Source organism: Rhinopithecus bieti, unplaced genomic scaffold, assembly GCF_001698545.2.
Source record: "Rhinopithecus bieti isolate Rb0 unplaced genomic scaffold, ASM169854v2 scaffold_2467, whole genome shotgun sequence".
Taxonomy (NCBI): Eukaryota; Metazoa; Chordata; class Mammalia; order Primates; family Cercopithecidae; genus Rhinopithecus; species Rhinopithecus bieti.
The window spans coordinates 1,039,481-1,060,753 of NW_016803926.1; the positions used below are offsets into that span (position 1 = coordinate 1,039,481).

Here is a 21,273-nt window from a genome sequence, read left to right on the forward strand (position 1 = left end):
GACCACAGCTTTCAAATAATTAAAAGAAGAAAACATCAATTTCTACTGAAACATATAGTTAAAAATAAGTAATGGAATTTACACAAACACTTCTAAAATAACTAGGCTCAAATGAACATCTTTTTGGGTTTCTAACTTCATGAATTATTTACTTCTGTCCAGTTGCTTGAGAACTAATTATTTGTCATTTCAGAGACTTTGTCTTAATTTTTAAGGCCTAGAGATTTGTGAGTAAAAGTTTTACACATAAAAGAATTCTATAAAACTGTACTAGATACTATAATGTTTTACTAAATATATACTTAACAGATAGAAGCAATAGCCATGACTTACTTATTTTAAGGGTGGATATTACTGGGGGAAAATAGACTGCATGTTGAATTAGACTTGCCTTGCTTTCAAAAGATTCCAATGTAAATTTGACTATCATTTTAATTAAAATATATATTCATTGGAAATTATTCATTCCTATTTCAAAAAGTAAATATCATGAGAATATCATATGCAATGTTAATAATCATTTAGTTGGCACTTAGCACAGTTCCTAGCAGGCTTTGTTTTATAAAATATGGGTAAAGGTGAATAAGGCATAATAAACTCAGTTTTCTGAAAAAGTAGGAATATAAACTCTGTGAAATGGGAAAATAATTAAGAAAATGTTGTCTAATAAGGAATTATTGAAACTATAACCAAAGAATATCCAGAATGGCATTATGGAGAATGGCTAGGGGTATTTCAGAGGTGGAAACAGGGGAACATCATGACTAAATGGAAAGGAGATAGTGATGATTTCCATAGAATGTGGGATATGTAACAGCCTTAGATCTATCTCTGGTTTAGTTAAGAATAAAACAGAATGGCAGGTTTTTAGGTCTGGAGGAGAAGGGATGATGCACAGTATGTAATTTTTGTAGATTTTGAAGTTAAGTTGCTTGTGGAACATCTAAGATTTAATGTTCAGAAAGATCTAGGTACAGAAGAGAACAGCTACATGGATTAATGCCAGCACATTTTTAAAAAGGCAACATGGAAGTTAGTGACTTTTTTAATATCAGTAAGTATTACTCAGTAAATGACTATTTTGTATTAAATCTAATTGTGTGTAACCTAACACCAGCCTCATCCAAACTTAAAAACAGTCAAATATCAGGATAAGGTACAGTTTTCCCAAGACAAATATTCAAATATATTTTGATTTAAAAGGCTATTGTCTTAAACTTGAAAAGAAAACTAAAGGGAGCATTCAAGAAGTTAATCATAATAATATATAATAGATAACCAAATTAGAAGAGTCTGCAGTGATGATGATGGGGATAGATAATATTTATATAGAGAAGAAAACAAATATAAATATTTTAATTGACCAAAATAAAAGTATCTGTGAAATCCTAATGAAAACTTGAAACTATTTGTTCATATTTGAGATCTTTCTTGATATTTAATTTTAAAATATTTTAGTAGGATGATATTAATATAAAGATAAAATAATCAAAGTTATACACCTTAAAATCAAGTTGGAAAAGTTATATGACTGTTAGAAAATATATGTACCTCCTATGTGCTAGGAACATCTATATAATGTTCCAAGGACTTCACATAAATTAGTTCATACATCCTCAGAGTATGCTTATGAATTCTTGCTTTGCTAAGCAGACATTGAGGTTGAAAAATGTTTTCACTGGAGTTGAAATTTCAACTCTATTAATATATTTTATCAAGATATAGAAATGTTATCTTAAAAGGACTTTGAAAAATATGAGTTTTCTTATCTGATCACATAACACAATAATTTTGTGTTTTTGGCTAGTATTTATGAAACCTAATCTACATTTGAAGTGATGTACCAAGAAGCCCAATCTAGTACACCCAGCTACCAGGCAGGATCCACCCCACCTCAAACCCCTGGTAACAGGCCTGTGGACCTCACTGCAGACTCAGCAGTAGCCATGTGAACTGGCTTCAATCCTATAAGACCCCTATTCTGGAGGTAATCCCATCAGCCTATGGACCCAAAAGATCTTTACCCACCAAAACCAGTCTGTAAAGACTCGAAGAGGTGTTTGCTCCTTCAAATGCACAGACACAAATGCAAGCCTATGCAGATCATAAAAATTCAGGCCACTGTCACACAACCAAAGGAAAGCAATAAAATCCTAGCAGCCCACTTCTACTAGATATCTATAGAACTACAGATCTATGAATTGTCAAAAAACAAAATAATCATCTTAAAGAAGCTGAATAAGATGCTCAAAACAGACAGACAACTAAATAAAATTAGGAAAACAATGCATGGGTAAAATAAGTTTAATAAAAAAAAATGGAAACCGTAAAAAGAACCGAATAGAAATCTTGAAGCTAAAGAATGCAATAACAGAAGTGATAATTTTATAGACAGTTTTACTGGCAGATGTATTCATGCAAAAGAAATTATTAAAATTGTTAATACCATGATTTTTTTCAATACCATAGAATACTAGAAAACTCGGAAACAGTACAAAGTAGACTTTCATTGACTGAAATAATAGTAACACATAAAACCTAATAAAATTGGAAACTCATTTTCTCATATTTTGAGATCATTCTGGATAATATTTAATGACTAAAACATCATTTTAAAATGTTAGTTGAGTGGTAAAATATGAAAATAGGAAGAGTCCATCTGATATATAAATGATATGACTTATATAAATGATATGGCTATGAGAAAATATGTCCAAATGGAAGCTGAGCACGTTGGCTCATACTTGTAATCTCAGTGCTTTGGGAAGCAAATGTGGGAGGGTTGCTTGAGCCTAAATCACAACTAAAAGAACTGGAGAACCAAGAGCAAACAAACCCCTAAGCTAGCAGAAGACAACAAATAACCAAAATCAGAGCTGAACTGAAGAAGATAGAGACACGAAAACCCTTCAAAAGATCAATAAATTCAGGAGCTGGTTACAGTGAGCTATGATCATGTCACTCCCCTCTAGCCTGGGTAATAGAACAAGTCCCTCTCTCTCTTAAAAAAAAAAAAAAATGAATATATCCAAATGGGTCTGTCCTTTTAAAAAATCTGTAAGACAGTAGCAAAATAACTCTCAAAAGAATCACATTGATTTCAGGTAACAAAGGAGAGTTAAACTTTGTATTATGTATTCCTGTTCAAATCATAGTCCCCTTAATATTAGTCTAGTTCCCTAGTATGAAAAATTTGCATAGCAATCCCTAAAAAAATTGAAACCTATGGAGTATAATTCATCCAATTTTGTTATAATATTTCCCACCAATAGTAGAAAATATTCCTAGTGAAACTAACAAAGTAGGAATTACTTGGAGCTATTAATATCTCATTAAGTTTATATTTTACAAGTACATATCAATATCGACAATTTCAATCAATATTCTTTAAAGAGCAGTTTAGGCCTTAGCTATCAATAGTCAGGAAGACTAATGAATTTTTTTTCTCCAATGCCCACACTGAATTGTATAGTCCCACAAAACATTAAAAAAAAAAAAAAAAAAAAGGCTTAATAGGGACAGAAAGTGAAATAGTGGTTACCAAGGACATGGGGAAGGAGGAATGGGCAGTTATTGTTTAAAGGATACAGAGTTTCTGTTTGGAATGATATAAAAGTTCTGGAAATGCATAATGGTGATGGTTGCACAATATTGTGAATGTACTTAATGCCATTTAAATATATATTTAGTAATTTTTTAAATGCTATATTTTATGTCATGTATATTTTGTGATAATGAAAATGCAAAACATAAAACATCACATACAAAAGGAGCATTTTTGGAGTTGTTCCAAAATATTCCACATGCTAGTAAAGCATGAACATTGAATAACCTCCTCTTGAATGACTTTTGGGTAAATAATGAAATTAAGACAGAAATCAAGAAGTTCTTTGAAATTAATCAGAAAAAAAAAGAAGATACAACATACCAGAATCTCTGGAACACAGCCAATACAGTTTTAGGAGGGAAGTTTATAGCACTAAATGGCCACATTAAAAAGTTAGAAAGATCTCAACTTAACAACCTAAAATCACAACTAAAGGAACTTGAGAACCAAGAGCAAACAAATCCCTAAGCTTGCAGAAGACAACAAATAACCAAAATCAGAGCTGAACTGAAGAAGATAGAGACACAAAAACCCTTCAAAAGATCAACAAATTGAGAAGGTGGTTTTTAGAAAAAAGTTAATAAAACAGACAACTGGCTAGACTAATAAAGAAGAAAAGAGAGAAGATTCAAATAAATACAAACAAAAATGACAAGGGATATTATTATTGACACCATAAAATATGAACAGCCATCAGAGAATACTATTAAGACCTATCCGCACATAAACTAGAAAATTGAAAACAAACACATAAATTCCTGGACATATACACTCTCCCAAGACTGAGCCAGGAAGAAATTAAATTACTGAACAGACCAAAACAAGCTCTGACGTTGAATAAGTAATAAATAGCCTACCAACCAAAAAAAAAAAAAAAAAAAAAAAAAAAAAAAAAAAAAAAAAAAATCCCAGGACCAGAGGGATTCTACCTGATGTACAAAGTAGAGCTGATATCACTCCTGCTGAAAATATTCCAAAAATTTCAGTAGAAGGAATTCCTCCTTAACTCATTCTACAAGGTGAGCATCATCCTGATATCAAAATGTAACAAAGATCCAACAAAAAAAGAGAACTTCAGGCCAATATTCTTGATGAACATCAATGCAAAAATCCTCAATAAAATATAGGCAAACCAAATCCAGTAGCACATCAAAAAGCTTATTCACCACGATCAAATATGCTTTATCCCTAAGATGACATGTTGGTTCAACATACACAAATCAATAAATGTGATTAATCACATAAACAGAACTAAAGACAAAAACCACACGAGTTTCTCCATAGATGCAACAAAGGCTTTTGATAAAATTCAGTACCTCTTCATGTTAAAAACTCTCAATACACTAGCTATTGAATGAGCATACCTCAAAATAATAAGAGCCATCTATGACAAATCCCCAGCCAAAATCCTACTGCATGGGCAAAAACTGGAAACATTCTTGGCAAAAGACAAGGATGCCCTCTTTCACCACTCCTATTCAACCATAGTATTGGAAGTCTGCTCCAGCGCAATCAGGTGAGAAAAATAATAATAATAATAAAGAGTATACAAATAGGAAAGGAGGAAGTTAAACTATCTCTGTTTGCAGATGACATGATCCTGTATCTAAAAAATCCCATTGCCTTAGCCTAAAAGCTTCATAAGTTAATAAACAACTTCAGCAAAGTATCAAGATATAAAATCATTGTGTAAAAATGTCTAGCATTACTATGCAGCAACCACAGTGAAGCTGAGTGACAAGTCAGGAGCACAATCCCATTCACAATTGCCAGAAAAAGAATAAAATATGTGGAAATATAGCTAACTAGGGAGGGTGAAAGATCTCTACAAGGAGTACTATGAAACATTATTGAAAGAAATCAGAGATAACATAAACAAATGGAAAAACATGCCACGTTCATGTATAAGAAGAATAAATATCGAAAAAATGGCCATGCTTCCCCAAGCAATTTATAGATTCAATGCTATTCCTATTAAACTATCATTGACATTCTTCATGGAACCATACAAAACTATATTAAAATTCATATGAAACCAAAAAAGGGCCTGAATAGCCAAGACAATCTTAAATAAAAAGAACAAAGCTAGAGGCATCATGCTACCTGACTTCAAACTATACTTCAGGTCTACAGTAACAAAAACAGTATAGTACTGATACAAAAACAGGCACATCAACCAATGGAACAGAATAGAGAGCCCAGAAATAAGTTCACACACCTACAACCTACTGCCTATCTGATCCTCAACAGATCTGACAAAAACAAGCAATGGGGAAAGGATTCATTATTCAATAAATGGTGCTGAGATAACTGGCTAGCCTTATGCAAAAGATTCAAACTGAACTCCTTCCTAACACCATATACAAAAATAAACTCAAGACATATGAAAGGATTAAATGTAAAACCCAAAACTATAAAAACCCTGGAAGACAACCTAGGTAATATCATTCAGGACATAGGCACAGGCAAAGATTTCATGATGAAGACACTGAAAGCAATTGCATCAAAAGCAAAAATTGACAAATGTGGTCTAATTAAACTAAAGAACTTCTGCACAGCAAAAGAAACTATCAACAGAGTGAATAGACAAACCTACACAATGGGAGCAAATTTTTGCAAACTATGCTTCCAACAAAGGTCTAATATCCAACACCTATAAGGAACTTAACAAATATACAAGAAGAAAACAATCCCATTAAACAGTGGGCAAAGAACATGAACAGAAACTTCTCTAAAGAAGACATACATACAGCCAACAAACAGGGAAAAAAGCTCAAAATCACTGACAATTAGAGAAATGCAAATGAAAACCACAGTTAAATATCATCTCACACCAGTCAGAATGGCTATTAATAAAAAGTCAAAAAATAACAGCTGCTGGCAAGGTTGTGAAGAAACAGGAATGCTTATGCACTTTTGGTAAGAGTGTAAATTAGTTCAACCATAGTGAAAGACAGTGAGGTGATTCCTCAGAGACTTAAAGACAGAAATACTATCGACCCAGCAATCCCATTATTGTGTATATACCCGAAAGAATATAAATCATTGAATTACAAAGACACATGCACCCGCATGTTTGTTGCAGCGCTATTCACAATAGCAAAGACAGAATCAACCTAAATGCCCATCAATAGTAGACTGAACGAAGGAAATGTGGTACATATATGCCACGGAATACTATGCAGCCATAAAAATATAACAAGATCCTGTCTTTTGCAGGGACATTGATGGTGCTGGGGGCCAATATCCTTTACAAACTAATGAAGGAACAGAAAACCAAATACCACATGCTGTCACTTATTAGTGGGAGCTAAATGATGACATGATAATACAACATAGGGGGAAGAACACACACTGGGGCCTGTCAGAGGGTGGAGGGTGTGGGGAGGGAGAGGATCCGTAAAAACATGGGGTCCTAGGCTTAATACTTGGATGATGAAGAAATCTGTATAACAAACCCCCGTGACACAACTTTACCTATTTAACAATCCTGCACACGTAGCCCTGAACTTAAATAAAAGTCAAAGAAAGAAAATTTCAGGGAAGTTTTCTAGAATTGAGCAATTACTCCAAGCCATTGCTCAATAAGATTTCTGTTTAACCTCTGCTTACTATCCAAATGCAGCTCCACTTTTTAATACAGACCCATATCTAAAGAAGCCCATTAAATCCCACTATAAACCAAATTTCTTAACAGCTAGCTGTGAGAATCAGTTGCAGAAAGCTTGTTTTTCAGTGGAGTTAACTGCTCACAATCCAGAGAATTTCCAAGAATCCCAAGTTCAAAGGTAAACACCTACTTCAGCTTCATGCTATCTAGAACTTGATAGAAGAGAGCTAAGAGGCTTTTATGATTTTCCTGTGCACAAGAAATAAACTGGCAGGCTTTAAAAAGTATTAAGTGAAACTTCAGAGGGTTAAATAGCTCTGAAGTAAAGACCTAGCAGGGGAGGTGAATGGTGATAAAAACGGATGATTCTAAGGGGATCTCTGGTAACTATCACGTAAACTGACTTGGCTGCTGAATTACCTGCTGTGTCTGAACATCAGTCAAAAAAGGCCGCAGAAAAAAAAAAAAAAAAAAAAAAAAAAAAAAAAAGAGAAAAAAAATGCATGGTTGGTGTGTGATTTTTTGGCTTAATACTGCTGTTTAAAATTCAAGATCATCTAATGTTATTCTAATTCCCATTCTCATTGTTTCTTCACATATCCTTTTAAAACATACTACAATTGAACATTTAGCTCTTTTTAATAAAAAATTATAAAGGGACTTGTTTATAAGCACAATAAACTATTCTGTGTGTGAATTATGGGGTAATAATTCACACCTTGTGCATTAAATGGAGCTCAGTATGATCTTATGTCTAGCCATGCAAAGGATGTGAATTATTACATCATCATTCACATCCTGTTGTGTTGTGTTTCTTAAATATCATCTTTTTGCAGAAAAAAAATGCTTTATATTTATGTGTTTTAGTTTTAAATTTGGGTTTGGACATATGGCCTTGGAAACTACAAAAAGGCAAGGCAAACACTACTTTAATGGTTTATGAGAGGCACTGTTTATTTTACATTTGAAATATTGTTGTTGGTTAATTTTCATCAACCTATATCATCATACTAGCAAAGGCACTGCATAGGTATTACACATTTCTTTTACAGAGCAGACATATTCATCTGTTCGATTACCTTGATTATTGTCTTTAAAGTTAAATTTGTCTATTTACCTCTTATCTTGTAAATTGAGGCAAGAGTTGTAAATTAATTATTTAATGTTATCCAGATGGTAGAGATTCTTTCACATTTAGGGTTCCATCTAGGCAAATACTTCAAAAATTTCTTTTACTTGTTATTTCTAGAAGTAGAAGTACACAAATTTGGTAATTCTACCAATTTTGTTAAATATATTTTTATCCAAATATTTAGTAATGAGATTAAAAGTGAAGATTAATTTTGTTGTGGAAATTCTTATTTATATGTGTCCGTGTTTATCTTAAACAGAAACATATGATTTCAAAATTGAGGCTTGTTAGATGTTTCATTTTATTAGAATCTACAGAAAGCAGCAGACCTAGAATTTGCTTGGCCTCACCTGCTTTTTGTCTAATTATTTACTTGTTTAACAAACTAACTTAATCCTAGGGAGATTAAACTTAACAAATTTGATAATAGAATATTTAAATATTTCAATTTTTCAATTGTAAGTTTTGTAAGATGAAACAGTGAAACAGCAAAATAATTCACTCCAGTTTTGTTTAAGGGGCCTTTACTCATTTCTGCAGGTAGGCTAGTATAATTTTAGAGCACTAATATGTAAAAACAGTCATTATGTAATTTTTAAAACTAACTCTAAGATTAAAGGAGAAGTACATAAACAACTATGTTCTGGGAAAGACTTACAGGAGCATTATGACCTGACCAAGGGCAAAAATGTTCCTGGCCTCCTCAGACCCTCCCTGGTGCCCAGATGTCTGTGGTTGTCAATCACCTCTTGATCCCAACCCCTTCTTCTTCCCCCTGCTAACCTTAACATTAAAAAAGCCTAAAATTTGTTCTGACTTAAGATGGCATTTTAGTATACTAGTCTGCCATCTTCTTAGTTTGCTGGCTTTCTGAATAGAACTGCTTTATTTTCTCACTAATTATCTCCTCTTGTGTTTGGCTTTTAAGTGGTGAGCAGCTGAACCTGGACTTACCTTATTCTGTTGTAATATGAACCTGTGATTATACTGTTTAGTATCATTAAATATATATATATGCACATATACATATAAGCATATACCTGTACATTATATATAAAATACCAACATAAATTTAGATTATTTATGTACATTTTATGCATAATTACATTTACCAATTTATAGATAAGCTTTGCTCTCCAATATGATATTCACTAACTCCATTTGTTATTTAAATTCAAATTTTGGTTGATTTAAATTAAATTAAAATTTCAATTACTCAGCTACACTAGGCACATTTTAAGTGCTCAATAGTCCTCATCATAGAAAGTCCTATTGAACTGCACTTAATATATATGTACACATACACACACACACACGATATATATATACACACACACGCTTATATATATGCTATTTAAATTTAAATATAATCCATACATACACATGCATACTACATAAACATAAGTTTTATAGCGGATTCTTTTATTTATTGACCAAATTGAGTAGGTCACAAGAAATTACTAGAAGCTCTACCAAAAAAAAAACTATAGCTCTCTTGAAGTCAAATTTTATTTAAAAAATTATTAAAGAATTTATCTCATTTGCTAGTGTGTTGCTTCTGTATGTTTGTTTCCTTGTTTGTGTTTGAACACTTCTTTTAACCCAAACTACCATTGAAAATTTTACTATAAACTGCAAATTATTTACTTTTAGAAAAGAATCTGAAAATATTTAGTGGATGATTATCTCTCCTAATTTATGTCAAATGTAGTCATTTTCACTTTCATTGTCTTTTGTTGTCTAAAATATTTCTATGCTATTATATAAATTTATGTTTGTTAATTTGTAAATATATATTATAGTTTTGATTCCATCACTTAAGTAGGCTATGATGTAATTGAATTTGATGGCAGTTGTTTTTATAATTAATTTTCATGTTTATTTGCTGAATGTATTATGTACACTTTTGAATGGTGTGCCACATGCAATTAATTGTAGAAGATTTGACTTGGTATGCTCTTTTTCATTTAATTAAAACTCCAACTCATTGCTATGATGAAGACTGGCACAATGGGAGAGGCAATAATCTAGAAAAGAGTGAAAAGTAACAAGCTTCAGTGAAACATATGCAGTTTGGAAATAAGTGAGAAAATGTTAATATATTTTATCTTGTGCTCTAGTTTATGCAAATTGCCATGGCATATATTCATTCAAGCACCCATTCACTAATCACTTATTTAGTACCTACCATGCATGAGGTACCATGTTAGGTTAAATTAGGTTGAATGCAAAACTAGAAAATCGTGGTGCCAAAAGAAATCCAGAGAAGCACAAAGTTATTAGAAGAGAACTTTTTCCAGACTATTTTCAAGTAGACATGTTTTGCTTAATCAAAGGAAAACTAAAAGAGGCAAATTTTAAATGTATGCTTAGTGACTATTCTCCAATTGTTGATTCCTGCTACACAGTGAGTCTTGTTCGCATGTACAGACCTGAATGCAGCTGACTGAGAGGTGCAGAGAGGTCACTGTTGTAAAACGGGATGTGTATAAACATCTAATGAACAAAAAGCATTTGTTATGTTGTGTATTCATTTTCTAGGTCTGCCATAAAAGTACTGCCCCACTGAGGAACTATTTTCTCACAGTTTTAGAGGCTAGAAGTCCAAGATCAAGATGTCAGTAGGGTTAGTTTCTTCTGAAGACCTGTCTCCTTGTAGTTATATTTTCCATGTATCTTCACACGATCTTTCCTCCGTGTGTGTGTATCCTAATCTCCTCTTCTTATAAGGACACTAGTCCTATTGGATTAGAGCCCACACAAATGACCTAATTTAACCTTAATGTCCTCTCTAAATACATTATCTTCAAATACAGTCACATTCTGAGGTAATGAGTGTTAAGATTTTAACATATACATTTCAGGGCACACAATTTAGCCCATAGCACACTGACAGACTATATATATAAATATATATATATTTTATACATACATATATTTATATTATCTTATTAGATTCTTCCTAGTCTTACCACCAAGTCCCTGTTCCATGGTTACGTCGGCCCTGCATCCTCATTACTCTTACTTTGGGGTACTTTTACCTTCCGACTTTAACTTAAATCTGATTCTCCCTGGAACACAGTGCTTTTTCTGTATCCCTCAAAGTGGAGGATGTTTGGGCCATCTGACTAAAGCCTCACTCCCACCTTAGGCACTCTTCATTTCACTAGTGAAGTGGCATGTAACTGGTAGTGTTCCCTTTCAATATAAGTCTCATCTCATTCTTGCTAACTGTGCTGTCCATGTGGGCAAGATAGCCAATGATTTATTTCTTATTCATTGAACTCTGCAACTCCAAAGACCTCATCTACTTCAGTTATAAACTCCCATGGACTTTCATCACCGAAATTACTGTGTCCTTAAAGTTACAAATTCTGTTCATAGTCCCCCTACATCTTTCTCAATAGTTATTCGCTTAACAAATTAAGAGTGAAATATCAAGGTTAGGCTTTATTCTAGGGTCTTAAAAACATTAAAGGACATATTTATCTCTTACAAAAGTAAACTGCCTATAAAATACTAAACTATACTACGCTAAATAAAACTTAGTACTTTACAAACAAGAAATGTATGAAACATTGACTATTCACCTTTCTAGTGTTTCACATCATGGGGAGATAAGCATATTAAGAATGAGCAAAACTAAAACTCTAGATATTATAAAATTTACATGAGGCTATTAATTTTTGAAACTTTTTAATGTATCTATTTACTTGTATTTTCATTTATTTATTTATTTATTTTGAGATGGAGTTTCACTCACTCTGTTTCCCAGGCTCAAGTGCAGTGCCACAGTCCCATGTTCAAGTGATTCTCCTGCTTTCAGCCTCCCAGGTAGCTGGCATTACAGGCACATGCCATCACCCCAGCTAATTTTTATATTTTTAGTAAAGACGGGGTTTTGCCATATTGGCCAAACTGGTCTCAAACTCCTGGTCTCAAGCAATCCTCCTGCCTCAGCCTCCCAAAGTGCTGGGATTACAAGCATGAGCCACCACACCAAGCCAGACTTTTTTATCTCAATGGCTTGAAGGGTGCAAGTGATTTTTTGGTTACATGGATAAAATATGGGATTTTAGTGTACCCATCACCTGAAGAGTGTACATTGCACCCAATAGGTAGTTTTTCATCCCTCACCCCGCTCCAATCCTCCATGCTTCTGAGTCTTCAATGTCCTTTACACCACTCTTTAAAACAGAATCTTGCAATAGTTGGTGAGCCTTGTTCTTGCAAGGCAGTACGGAATTAGGTTACTTATTTACATGGGAGTCCATTTGCAAAATGTATCCCTTTCTGCTGTGCATGTTTTTTGCTATCACGCTTGGCAGATGGATGACTGTAAGAGCCACAAATGCTTCCCTGCTCCCTTGTTCCCCAGCTGACTCCCATTTTTTCTCTACATAGCAGGAAGTTGGTCTCGCTAAATCTCATATATTTGATTGTTTCTCCACACCACTTATAGAAGTTCAATAACTTTCAGTGGCCTTTTTTTATGAAAATGTATTCTATACAATGAAAGGGATGTGTTACACAACACCTAAATGTGTCTCTTTTTTAACTTTTGTTTTAGGTTTGGGGATACATGTGAAACTTTGTTGCATAGGTAAACTCATGCCACACAGGATTGATGTACAGATTATTTTGTTAACCAGGTATCAAGCCTAGTACGCAGTAGTTGTTTCTTTCTGCTCCTCTCCCTCCTCCCAACCTCCGCCGGCCAAAAGGCCCCAGTGTCTGTTGTTCCCTTCTTTTTATTCATGAGTTCTCATCATTTAGCTCCCACTTACAAGTGAAAACATGCAGTATTTGAGTTTTTGTTCTCTTGTTACTTTGCTAAGGATTATGGCCTCTAGCTCCATCCATGTTCCTGCTAAAGACATGACCTTGTTCTTTTATGTGGCTGGATGGTATTACATGCTGTATATGTACCACATTTTCTTTATTGAATCTGTCATTGATGGAGATTTAGACTGGTTCCATGTCTTTGCTATTGTGAATAGATAGTGCTGCAGTGAACTTTCGCTTTTGTATGTCTTTATAATAGAATAATTTCTATTCCTCTGGGTATATACCTAGTAATGGGATTGCTGAGCTGAATGGTGGTTCTGTTTTTAGCTCTTTGGGGAATCACCATAGTGCTTTCCACAATGATTGAACTAATTTATACTTCCACTGACAGTGTATAAGTGTTCCCTTTTCTCCACAACCTTGCCAGCATCTGTTATTTTTTTAATTTTTTTATCAACTCCCCCCAACATTTTTTATTATAAATACAGGTATCAAAACAATCCTGAACATATTTTTGATACTACTAGTAGTCAGCACCCACATCGCTTCAAAATTAACACATCTGTGACAATATTCGTTGTACCTGCTACTTTTAAACAATTTCAACTGCAGCTCTCTTTCACTAAGCAAGATGGGTAAAGCATGCCATTTCTGTTTTCTTTCTTGAGATTTTCACTTTTTAGAAACACACATGCTTCCACTGCCATCTGACACTTCTCCACACGCTTTCATCTTGTAAACCTGAATTCTATTTCGAGTACTCCAGGTTTACGTTTAAATGACAGTGCCTTAACAAGAGAAAAAAAATTGTGCTGCATTTTTCCTCCTGTTGCCTGAAAACAAAATGGGTGTACATGTATTAAATATATTCTTACAAATGTCCAGGTCATGTTTACCAGCTGGAATTCTTTTACTTAATGTGTGGGTATTTTTCATTGTGATATTTAATCAAGACATTAACATGAGTAGAAGGTTGTTGATTTAAGACAAGTTTGAGATCCACTAAAATTAATTGCTACATGTTTGTCCTTCTGGTGGCTGTGGAAGCTTCATATTTTCTTTGGACATCATTAGACATCTTAGCTCTTGAAGTACAACTTTAATGCTATATGAATTTTGCCATTTTGCTAACACTGGTATGCGCTGGGCATCCACCATCCCACTGGAATTATTTATTCCATTCATATTAATTTTTGTTACAAATCTAACTGACGGAGGAGCTTCTGGGTATTTAGGTCCACATTCTACTTTCAGGCTATATATTCTGTTTTCATAATTTGTCCTTGGTGGCCCAATAATCATGCCTGTCCACCTTGTAAGTGTCATATCTTCATCCTCTTCAAGGCCCCAGCTAACCGTACCATCGCCTACTCCTTTTTGTCCTTCTTCAAGTTCTTCCAACAAGCAAAAATTACGAGGAACTTTAACTCCTGTGGAGACCGCCATCCTCTCCTGCAGCCTGACGCAGCCCGCCAGGATCTGTTATTTTTTTACTTATTAATAATAGCCATTCTGACTGGTGTGAGATGGTATCTCACTGTGGTTTTGATTTGCATTTCCCTAATGATCAGTGATATTGAGCTTTTTTTAAAAGATGCTTGTTAGCCACATGTATGTCTTTTTTAGGAAAGTCTCTATTCATGTCTTTTGCCCACTTTTTAATAGGGTTTTCATTTTTTTCTTGTACATCTGTTTAAGTTCCTCACAGATTCTAGATACTACACCTTTGACAGATGCATAGTTTGCAAAAAAATTTGCTCCCATTCTGTAGGTCTGTTTATTTTGTTAACAGTTTATTTTGCTATGCAGAAACTCCTAAGTTTAATTAGATCCCATTTGCCAATTTTTGTTTTTGTTATGATTGCTTTTGGCATCTTTGTCATGAAATATTTGCCTGTTTCTATGTCCCAGATAGTATTTTCTAGGTTGTCTTTAAGAGTTTTTACACTTTTGGGTTTTATATTTAACTCTTTAATCCATCTTGAATTTATTTTTGCATATGGTATAAAGAAGGGGTTCAGTTTCAGTCTTCTGCATATGGTTAGCCAGTTATCTCAGCACCATTTATTGAATAGGGAATCATTTCCCTTTTTTTTTTTTTTTTTTTTTTTTTTTTTTGGTCAACTTAATTGAAGACCAGGAGGTTGTAGGTATGCAGCTTTATTTCTGGGCACTCTATTGTCACCACTGCTATTCAACATAGCTATGAAAGTTCTTGTCAAAGCTGCCAGGCAAGAGAAAGAAATAAAGTGCATCCAAATAGAAAGAGAAGAAGTCAATCTATCCCTCTTTGTAGACAATAAGTTTCTATATCTGGGAAATCCCACAGTCTTGGCCTAAAAGCTTGTTAAGCTGATAAACAACTCCGGCAAGTTTCAGGATACAAAATCAGTGTGCAAAAAGCACTAGTATTCCTGTATACCAACAACAGTCAAGAGACAAATCAGGAATGCACTGCCATTCATAGTAGCCCTAAAAAGAATAAAATACCCAGAAATAATGCAAAAGATCTCTGTAATATGAATTACAAAACACTGCTGAAAGAAATCAGAGATAACACAAATGGAAAAACATCCCGTGCTTATGGATAAGTAAAATCAATATCATTAAAATGGCTATACTACCCAAAGCAATTTATACATTTAATGCTATTCCTATCAAACTATCAATTACATTCTTCACAGAACTAGGAAAAGAAACTATTTTACAAACCACATGGAACCAAAAAAGAGCCCAAATATCCAAGGCAATTCTATGCAAAAAGAACAAAGTTGGAGGCATCACATTACCCAACTTCAAACTATTCTACAGGGCTACAGTAATGAAAACATCATGGCACTGGTACAGAAACAGACACATAGACCAAAGGAAAAGGTGTCTTAAATTACTATATTTGTTGACCTACATATATGAATTTTTGTTATGTACTATGATTTTCAATTTTGATTTATAAATAACAGGTATCTATTATTTGAATAAAGTACTCAATTTCAACTAACTTGGTTAGTTGTTGCTTTGTAATTTGTAGAAAACCAGTTTATATAGAAAATGGAAATATACATACTTGCCTTATGTCATTCTAACAACAATTCCACGAACCAGGTATTACTATACCATTTACAAATGGAGGCACAGAAAGTCTCAGCAACTTATTCAAAACCATACTGCCTAGGATGGAGTATTATCCAAATGAGGCTAGCCCACTTTTGGGGCCCATAATTTAACCTTCATGCAATGATCATGGAAGAAGATTTAAGAGCAGTTTGTTTCTTCTCCTCCATTTTTCTCTTTTTCATAACGAAAATCTTAGTATTCTTAAGAAAAGTATTGACTTCCAAAATTACTACAAGAACATTACTGTAAGAACAAAATAGAATGATATAAAATATTATCTATTTTATATAATTAAATTGAAATAACTATGCTTCTTTAAGGCCATATACATCTTACCCCACTCACACTCATGTTTTCAAAGGTGTATTTATCCCATATTATTATTTATGTTCAAGTTTATACATTGCTTAATTACGTGGACTCCCTAAACATAGTGCATTTAGTTTATTAATATAAAATGAGAGCTGGTACACTTTATTGCTTACTTGTGTTCTAATATAGCAACCTATCATTCAAGTAAAGAAAATATGTCTAAGATTAATGTAGGTCACACTAACCCAAGTATTTTGATATTTTGGAGTAAACAGAACCAAAAGTAAACAGGCAAAAGTCAATCCTTAAGCCAACAATGATAACAGGATATGTGTAAATGAATGGATACTATAATTTTTTTTTTTTTTTACATCAAAAGAGGCAAAATAAAAATTTCAAACCCTTACATAAGGCCATGGGGCAGATAAAGACAAGAGAAGTCTAATTGCAATATATCCTGTAATGGAATCGCTGTCTGTGTAGAAGCTGATTAAGGTTAATTTGAATCACATCAATTTGAATTAATGTGGCCTTTGCAGAATGAACAACACCCTAGTGCCAAATGATCAATGAGTACTTTTAACTCCATACATCCGCCTAGAAAGGTTAGATTTATTAGTTTTCAAGATAACATTTTAGAATGCAAATCCATGTTACTTCATTTTTCTCCAGCCCACCTCACCTGAACACCTGGAAGTTCTCAGGACAGATGTGTCTTAGAGTGAATTCATTTATAATGTGAAGCAAACAAGAATGTATGGAGAAAAACAGCCAAATAGTTTTGCCTCTCTTCCAATGCTGGACAAACAAGTTCAAGTTACCAGTTAAGTCAAAGATTGTAGTTTAGAAAAAAAAATAACTGACTATATTAGATATAGAGTCATGTGTTACCCATATGGATTTCAAATCTTAGAGCTCAAAGATCCTTTAAGGTTTTAAGGACAATTTATTTTAATTCCCTTATTTTATGGATTAAAACATACTGCAGCCCAGTAAATTTAAGTAACTTGCTTATAGTCACACAACAAACTGGACCAAAAGTTTCATCTTTAGGCCACACTTTACACTTCATAATCTCTGCTGAATTGGATGTTTTACATTATTTGCACACACATGCAAAAACATGTTACTGGCAAGATACAGTATTTTTGTCAATTGTTGTGATATCAGCAACAATCTTAGCAATTAAATTTTCAGAGATGAGATATCATCTCTTTACTCCTAGAAAATTTACTTTAAAAAAAAAAAAAAACAGCCTTTTCAAGTTAATCATCTTATCACTAGCCTCTTTGACTAATAGGCTGCTGGAATGTATTCAGGCATATAGAGTAGTTTCATGTTTCTATGCCTTTATTTCCACTCTTCCCTCTGGAATGTCCTTTATCATTGTATCTTAACTGTCTGCTCCCCCTATTCCTACATGGAATACTCACATTTTCACTGGTCTATTGTTACATAACAAATCATCACAATCAATTCCTTCAAATGGCAAAAATATATTTGCTCATGATTTTTCAGCTTAGGCAGATAAGCATAGCTATTGCAGGTCTGCTTCACATGGTGAAATCTGAGACAACTCACCTAAAGCTAAAGGATGCAAGATGCTTCATTGGCATGTCTGTTGCTTTACCTGGTATTAATGAAATGGTTGTGGGACTGGCTGGGTTTGTCTTCCTTACTTCTTAGTCTGTTATTATACAGTGCCTCTCTGTTTCCAAAAGCTAGCTCTCAATCAAGATATTCAGATTTCTTTATGATGACTGCCTTCCAAGAGAAAGGAATAGCTGTTAGGCCTCTTAACTTCTAGGCCTAAAAGTCATACAGTATGACCTCTACCACTTTCTATTTGTCAAAGCAAGACTCAGAACTAGACTGGATTCAAGGGAATGGAAAACCAATTCCCTGTCTGGCTGGAATGAGTGGCATATACTTTTTGGAATGGGAGCATTTGATTATGGCCTCCTTCTGATCAGTTGACATCAGTTAGACTAAGCCAAGTCCTTTTCCAGAAGCATCCCTAGCATACCCATCATCAACTGAAGCTAAGCTAAGAGTTCCCCATTTTGTACCTTTTAATCCCTGATCATTGTACTTATCACATTCTTATATGATTTAAATAATATAACTTACATAATATAATGATATATTTATATAATAATTTGTGACTGCTTCCTTGCAAAATGATAAGAAACCAGAACATGATCAGTTCTTAATCATCCTGTGTCATTGGTATTTAGAGTATGTCTGGCAAAGCAAAAGCCCAATAAAAGATGGCCAAACATAACTCAAAGTTTTAAAAGTACTGAAAGGGGAAGAAGCATGATTTTCCAATATATTCACATGGCTGAGGTAAGTTGAATTTGAGAATAGGGATACTTAAAAAGATGTAACAATGTAACTAGAACATTTTATGAAAAAATTTCATAATAAAAAGAAACAATGAGACAAAATGTGCACAGAAGTTTGTTTCATAATAATTTGTTGCCCTATGTGGTGATAAACAAGACACTAGATTCTATTTATTTTATTTGTATCTTCTTTATTTTTTACCTTTTTTTTTTTTTTTTTTTTTTTTTTTTTTTTTTTTTTTTTTTTTTTGAGACAGAGTCTTGCTCCATCACCCAGGCTGGAGTGCAGTGGCGTGATCCTGGCTCACTGCAACCTCTGCCTCCTGAATTCAAGCGATTCTCCTGCCTCAGCCTCCCGAGTAGCTGGGATTACAGCTACTCAGTGACGTAGCACCACCGTGCCCAGCTAATTTTTGTATTTTTAGTAAAGATGGGATTTCACCATGTTGGTCAGGCTGATCTCCAACTCCTGACCTTGTAATCTGCCTGCCTAGGCCTCCCAAAGTGCTGGGATTACAGGCATAAGCCACCACGTGTGGCCTATTTGTATCTTCTTTAACTGAAATATTCATATTGGTTCATTAAATATGTGTATCTGCATTTGACATTTGTTTATAAGTATTTATTCTTATACTGATAAATTTTCACAAATCTAAAAATTTTGGGAAATCGAAGAAAGGCAAATATTGTATAGAGTGAAATTTTCCCGAGGGCAAAATTCCAAGATGAAATGTTTAAGGAAAAATTATTTATCAAAATCCACAGCCTGAATTAGTGTATTTGAAATATGTGGAGGCTTCCTCTCCCTCTAACATTTCCATCTGTCTCTTATTTCCTTTCCTCACTATTGGTTATAGCTGTGAACTTGTTTAAAAAAATCCAAATTGACTATTTCAAAGCAGTGAGCTGACTCTGCATAAAGCCATTTCTTGAAAATGCTTAATACAATGCTTTTATTTCCCCTTTTTAAAAGGCAGTAGAGGATTTGCTAGAACCCAGGGGTGACTTTCTTATTCCCTGTTGAACTATGTGAGAAAGAGAAATAGAGATCTCTAGCCCTGAATAAAACTTTTGCCAATGAACGCACTACCTGTAAGCTCATACAATGTTTTTACTCTGGAAAACCATAATAATAATGGATATTATATGAGTACATTTAAAGAATCTTTTAGGTGTCAAAATTGCTTAGATTTAATAGAAATTTTGTTTTCAACTAGGAATCACAATGAAAAATAGGTAAGTCATTACTCTCCTTCAATGGTAGTTTTATTTATATTCACCAGGATTTAAGTTGCTAGTTTGTCAATTAATTTCATTAGCTTTGTATTTCTGTTCATTGTGTTGAAGGCTTTGAGAAAGGTCTATTTGAAATGTGTCTCCAGAGATATCTTTTTTTTACTAGAAAATTAATGTGACATTTATCTGCTAGACACAGAACCACGAACAAGTAAATAAACTTACAGTTTTCTTCCAAATATTCCTATGTCTAAATCACATGGTTAGAAACTATAGCAGATGTAGGACAAAAATGGAGAGCAGAAAAGTGTGTGTCCACAGATTTCATTAGTAAGGCAGGAATTGTTAAGCAGGCTAAAAGCAGAACAGGAGGGAAGGCTAGGTAGGCCCTTCCCACACAGTTGGTACAAAGGTTGAGAAGAATGTAGCAGCTAAAAGCACAGACATTTTTTCTCAAAACTAGTCACTAAAAGCAAAATGGGAAATGAGAGAGACTTGCCTATAAGGAGACTACTTTCTGAGACTCACCCCTGTGGTTGATATAGGAGAAAAATACACGGCTACACAACAATATGAGTAAGATTACTCCCTCTCAAACACAGCTTTTCTAGCGTTGGTCATTACAATCAGTCTCAGTGGTCAAATGCCCATCTTTGGAAGCATCTAAGCATGTAATTACTTAATAAAAAACAAAACAAGTTACATGATTATAACTGTCTTTTACTAACATTGCATGTTTTATTACATTGCCTAGCAGTGAATGTGAGTGCTATAAAAATATCATGAAAATATCTTTTAGCAAACATTGGTCTGTGAGTTTAAAATATTGACATCTAGTGTTAAAATATGTTGACATAGCTAGCGGAGCAAGATGGCTGAATAGGAACAGCTCCAGTCTCCAACTCCCAGCGCGAGCGTCACAGAAGACCGGTGATTTCTGCATTTTCAACTGAGGTACTGGGGTCATCTCACTAGGGAGTGCCGGACAATCGGTGCTGGTCAGCTGCTGCAGCCTGACCAGCGAGAGCTGAAGCAGGGCGAGGCATCGCCTCACCTGGAAGCGCAAGGGGGAAGGGGATCCGTTTTCCTAGCCAGGGGAACTGAGACACACAACACCTGGAAAATC

The 21,273-nt window shown here is 34.0% G+C and overlaps 1 pseudogene across 1 annotated transcript; it reads right to left on the minus strand.

The window, feature by feature from the left end:
• Nucleotides 1–13,794: 13,794 nt before the first annotated feature.
• Nucleotides 13,795–14,609, minus strand: LOC108519805 (ubiquitin-conjugating enzyme E2 variant 2 pseudogene; annotated as a pseudogene). Its single transcript, XR_001882735.1, has one exon. The product of XR_001882735.1 is annotated as a ubiquitin-conjugating enzyme E2 variant 2 pseudogene (transcript).
• Nucleotides 14,610–21,273: the final 6,664 nt, after the last annotated feature.